The 5,863-nt window shown below is 41.6% G+C and overlaps 1 pseudogene; it reads right to left on the minus strand.

The window, feature by feature from the left end:
- Positions 1-423: 423 nt before the first annotated feature.
- Positions 424-5,055, minus strand: LOC115671643 (uncharacterized; annotated as a pseudogene).
- Positions 5,056-5,863: the final 808 nt, after the last annotated feature.

The raw sequence follows: 5,863 nt of genomic DNA on the forward strand, positions 1-5,863 counted from the left end.
TGAAGTGGAAGTTGATCGTTCTACGAAGATCTGGAAAGTGCGAATCGCAAAACCTCGACCCCCAATCGAACCTGTGATTGGTAACCTCGGTATAAACGTGACTTGTTGATGAACTTGTGTCAACCAATCGACGTTATAGATGCCACGAACAAGAGAATTCGCTATCCTGCTCGATTAGTCGAATCGACCGCCACAAGGAAGGCCTTGATAAGGTCAAGTCCACAGAGAACTCAAAGAAGAGAAGAACCTCTCGTTGTATTAAAGTGAATCATCTGTCTTCAAAGAAACCCTAAACACCCTTTTTATATGGTGTTAACCCTAAACGCAAAATTACAAAAATGCCACTAGAATTAATAAAAGCGCTTAAATAAAAAAAAACTTAAACTACTCCGAAACGCGAAAAAAACGACATCCATCACGGCATTAGCGCTGAGTATTAATCAGCGACCCATTTCCTTGCAACTGACCAAATTTGATCGTGTTGTGCCAAGAGGTCCAAGATTCTTCAGGTCCCGATCCAAGATCGTTTTCACTCCAAAGATCTTGAACCATGATGTCAATAACTTGCTTGAATTGCTTCGCCCTTGCTCGAGTAATCGGACCAAGAGGATAGGACAATGGGTCCTTAGCACCTCATCCTCGATATGGCACGATGTCCACATCATTCCCTCCCCCGTGCAAAGGATTTGCCCTCAAATCATCTCCTGCATCGAAAAAAGTTAAGTCAGAAACATTGAAAGTAGCACTAATACCATACTCACCTGGAAGGTCAAGTTTGTAGGCATTATCGTTAACCCTTTCCAACACCATAAACGGTCCATCCCCTCGCGCTTGTAACTTAGAAAGTCGCCGCTCGGGAAAACGCTCCTTGCGCATATGAACCCAAACCCAATTGCCGAGCTCAAACACTACTTTGTTGGCTTGCTTTGCATATTGCTTGGTCTTGTGCTCAATATTCAACCGCGTCTTCTCATGCAATGCCTTGACAAATTCGGCCTTCCTAGAACCATCTAAGTCCATACGCTCATCAACAGGCAAAGGGGTTAAATCCAATGGAGTTAAAGGATTAAAGCCATAAACAACCTCAAACGGTGTAAATTTAGTAGCAGAATGCATGCTCCTGTTATATGCAAACTCAACATGTGGTAAACAATCTTCCCAAGAAACAGGAGCATGCATTCTGCTACTAATGTTTTCCAAAAGTAGTAGAAAATAAAAGTTGTGTGCCTAACTTCTTCCATAATGTTTTCCAAAAGTAGCTAAGAAATTTAGTGTCTTGATTAGAAACAATGTACCTAGGCATGCCATGCAAAAGCACAATCTCACGATAGAACAAATCAGCAACATGCGATGCGTCATCGGTTTTATGACAGGGTATAAAATGAGCCATCTTTGAAAACCGATCAACAACCACATAAATAGAACCCGACCATGCTTAGACCTAGGCAATCCTAACACAAAATCCATTGAAATATCAACCTAAGGATGCTTCGGAATAGGCAAAGGCGTATACAAGCCATGTGGTTTAGTTGTAGACTTAGCTTACTTACATGCAATACATCTCTTACAAATACATGTGACATCTCTTTTCATGTGTGGCCAATAAAAATGTTCATACAGCACTTTATAAGTTTTATTAATGCCAAAATGTCCCATTAAGCCACCACCATGCGCCTCTCGTACCAACAACTCACGCAAAGAACATTTAGGCAAACATAACTTGTTCTCACGAAAGAGATAGCCATTATGCCTATAGAATTTTTCAAATGCAGCGTGTTCACAAGCTTCAAATACTCTTCCAAAGTCTTCATCATCAGTATATAAGTCCTTGATATGCTCAAAACCTAGACATTTTGCTCCTAGAGTAGTTAGAATTGCGTACCTTCGAGAAAGTGCATCGGCTACCACATTTTCCTTACCTTTCTTGTACTTGATCGCATATGGAAAAGTCTTGATGAACTCTATCCATTTGGCATGTCTTTTATTCAACTTTTGTTGTCCCTTCAAGTATTTTAAGGTCTCGTGGTCAGTGTGGATCACAAACTCCTTTGGCCATAGGTAATGTTGCCAAGTCTCCAAGGCTCGCACCAAAGCATACATCTCCTTATCGTAAGTAGGATAATTCAATATTGCTCCACTTAATTTCTCACTGAAATAAGCTATGGGATGTCCTCCTTGCATTAACATGGCTCCAATTCCTGTACCAGAAGCATCGCACTCTATCTCAAAAGCAGCATCGAAATTCGGCAAAGATAACAAAGGAGTGTTAGTCAACTTATCTTTTAACAGATTAAACGCTCTCTCTTGCTCTTCTCCTCATGTGAAACCCGCATGCTTCTTGATAACTTCGGTCAAAGGTGCGACAATGGTGCTGAAGTGTTTCACGAATCGTCGATAAAAGCTTGCTAAGCCATGAAAGCTGCGCACCTCACCCATAGTCTTAGGTGTCGGCCACTCACGGATTGCTTTCACCTTTTCCTCATCAACCTGTATACTATCAACACTAACAATAAACCCTAGAAACACTAATTTGTTAGTCACAAAAGAGCATTTCTTTAGGTTAGCATATAATTGCTCGATCCTTAAAATCTGCAAAATAGCTCGAACATGTTCAATGTGGTCATCAAGGCTTCGGCTATATATCAAAATATCATCAAAATAGACAACTACAAATTGACCAATAAAAGCACGCAATACATGATTCATAAGTCGCATAAACGTGCTAGGTGCATTAGTTAGTTCAAATGGCATGACTAACCACTCATACAACCCATACTTGGTTTTCAATGCAATTTTCCATTCATCCCCTTCTTTCATCCTAATTTGATGATAACCACTTCTCAAATCAATTTTAGTAAATATACTAGCACCATGCAATTCATCCAACATGTCATCTAGCCTAGGAATAGGGTGTCGATATTTTACCATTATGTTATTGATTGCTCGGCAATCAACACACATTCGCCATGACCCATCCTTCTTTGGCACCAACAAAACAGGGACGGCACACTGGCTAAGACTCTCTCGCACATACCCGCGCTCCAATAGTTCACTAATTTGCTGTTGAAGTTCCTTTATCTCCTCAAGATTGCTTCGATATGCGGGTCGGTTAGGCAGTGGCGCACCAGGTATCAAATCGATTTGATGTTCTATACCTCGAATCGGGGGTACACTCCAGGAAGCTCATCAGGAAAGACATCTTCAAATTCCTACAATAAAGACACAACAGAGCTAGGCAAACTCGGGTCAAGATCGTTAGTAGTAAACAGTGCCTCCTTGTACAAAAGTACAAGCATCGGTTGGTCCAGAATTAAAGCTCTCTTCACTTCGCTGGGTTTTGCATAGAAATTCATTTGCCTCTCTTCTTTTCTCTCTCCTTTTCCCTCGGCTTTTACCACTCTTCTTCCCTCGATCTCTCCTTTTCCTTGCGTCTCGATCTCTCCTCACAAACCCTCGATTCTCTCACCTTTTCTCTCCCTCTCAGCCTCACGTTTTAGTTTCAATTGATCCTCATACACCTCACTAGGTGTCATTGGCACTAAGGTATAAGTCTTCTAATTCATTACCAATGAATATCGGTTAGTGTACCCATCATGATGTACCTTTCGATCATATTGCCATGGCCTACCAAGTAAAACATGGCCCGCTTGCATAGGTACAACATCACACATCACCTCGTCCTTATATCTTCCTATCTCAAATGGAACTCGGACTTGCTTCGACGCCTTCACCTCTCCACTATCATTCAACCATTGAAGTCTATATGGTCTAGGGTGTTTTGTAGTCTTTAACCCCAACTTCTCCACCATGGTACAACTTGCCACATTCGTACAACTGCCCCCATCAATAATCAAACTACAAATCTTGCCATTCACCACGCATCGTGTATGGAACAAATTGTCACGTTGCTGGTGTTGATCCTCCTCCTTGGCTTGAACACTAAGAGAACACCTAACCACCATCAATTCACCCTTTGCTGGCATCTCAACATCACTACAATCCTTTAATGGTGGCATGTCATCATCCTCGTCCTCCCTCTCACTTTCTGATTCAACATCATTATGCCCAGTCATGATCATCACCCTCCTATTAGGGCACTGATTTGCCAGATGACTCCTGCCCAAACACTTGAAAAATTTAATATCACGAGTCTTAGTGTTAGGGTTTTCAGTTTTACCTGAAGCTGGATTCGAACCAACTTTGCCATCCTTCTCTTTCTCCTTCAAAGTTTTCGGCCTTGGGGTTGTTTTCCTTCCAATTCGGCTTCTCATCTCTCTTCCAATGGGACTTCCAATTCAAGCTTGAACCTCCACTACCCTTGTAATTTCAGTCCAACTTCAATTGCCTCTCAACTTTGATGGCCTTGTCCACCAATTCCTCCAACTCAACATAATGTTGCAGCTCCACCACCCTCGCTATATCTCGGCTTAAACCACTAAAAAATCGTGACATTGTGGCTTCACGGTCTTCTACCATATTAGCACGGATCAAGGTAATCTCCATCTCCTTATGGTACTCTTCCACGCTCTTATTGCCTTGTGTGAGATTTTGTAGCATATGGAACAAGTCTCGGTGGTAATGGCTCGGTACAAAACGCCTCCTCATGACTATTTTCATCTCATCCCACGTGTTTATCTGCCTCTCACCATTGCGCCTCCTGCTAGTCACAAGCTGATCCCACCAAATTATAGCATAATCAGTGAATTCAACAGCTGCAATTTTTACCTTCTTAAGCTCGGAATATCGTTGGTAGTCAAATACCAATTCTATTCTTTTTTCCCACTCTAGATACGCATCAGGATCATTCTTTCCTTGAAAAGATGGAATCTTCATCTTGATGTTGCCAAGCTCATCATCTTCTCGATGTCTAACCTCTCGGCCTCGTCCTCCGTTCCACCTCCCAAACCGGCCATCTCGGTCTTCCTCCATGTCGGCCTCAAACTCATCATCAAATTGCCGCTGCCATCTAGGTCGTGTTCTAGATTCATCTCGCTGATTTCGCGGCCTCCCCCGTGGTGGCTCTCGATCTCCGTCAAGCCTCGTCTCACATCCCATAACTCGGGTACTAAGTACTTTAAGTTGCAATCTCAACTGTTGAATGCCTTCCAAAATTACATCATCCCTTTATTTGGAAGCATCCTCCTTTTGATTTATGCTTTCTTGATCGTGTGACATGATTTACCTGCAAGAAAATGTTAGAAATAAAAGAAATCTCACCAAACACTCCCTCACGTGTTTTGCTCAAAGTATTTGTTGCTCCCCCTCGTGTTTAACTCAAACTCAATGTCGATTTTTTTTTTCACGTAAGCTCACTTACTCTTGCCTTTTACCTCTCGTATTCCCTTCTCACAAGCTCTTTATCAGACTAAAAACCGTTTTCTCACCCACCTCACAACAATCGACCAAACCACCAAGTAGGATCAAAATAATTCGTCAACCTTTCACTAATTGTCAAATTCAAACTCAATTTTTGATACTTTTTTTTTAATTCAGTTCGGTCCAACTAACAAACGAGTCGTCTTCTCGATTCTTTTCGGTTGATTTTTTTTTGTTCGGCTTGCTCTTTTTTTTTTGGCCGAAACCCTCTTTTTTTTTTTTACGAACTCAAATACAAACAAGACACATTAGGACCGAAAAGAAAAAAAAATGCAGCAAGAACGATTTAGATCCCTAATTCGGTTAAAATCTGAGATCCTAGTTCAATAATTCTCAATTTGTCGAATGAAAGTAACAAAATTAGGATAACTAGACCTTGTAGAACCTGGGCTCTGATACCAGATGAAGTGAATCTGAAGTGGAAGTTGATCATTCTACGAAGATCTGGAAAGTGCGAATCGCAAAACCTCGACCCCCAATCGAACCT

The sequence above is a fragment of the Syzygium oleosum genome, unplaced genomic scaffold, assembly GCF_021117445.2.
Source record: "Syzygium oleosum isolate NSW1041296 unplaced genomic scaffold, Sole_v2.1 Sole_v2.16, whole genome shotgun sequence".
NCBI classification, from domain to species: domain Eukaryota; kingdom Viridiplantae; phylum Streptophyta; class Magnoliopsida; order Myrtales; family Myrtaceae; genus Syzygium; species Syzygium oleosum.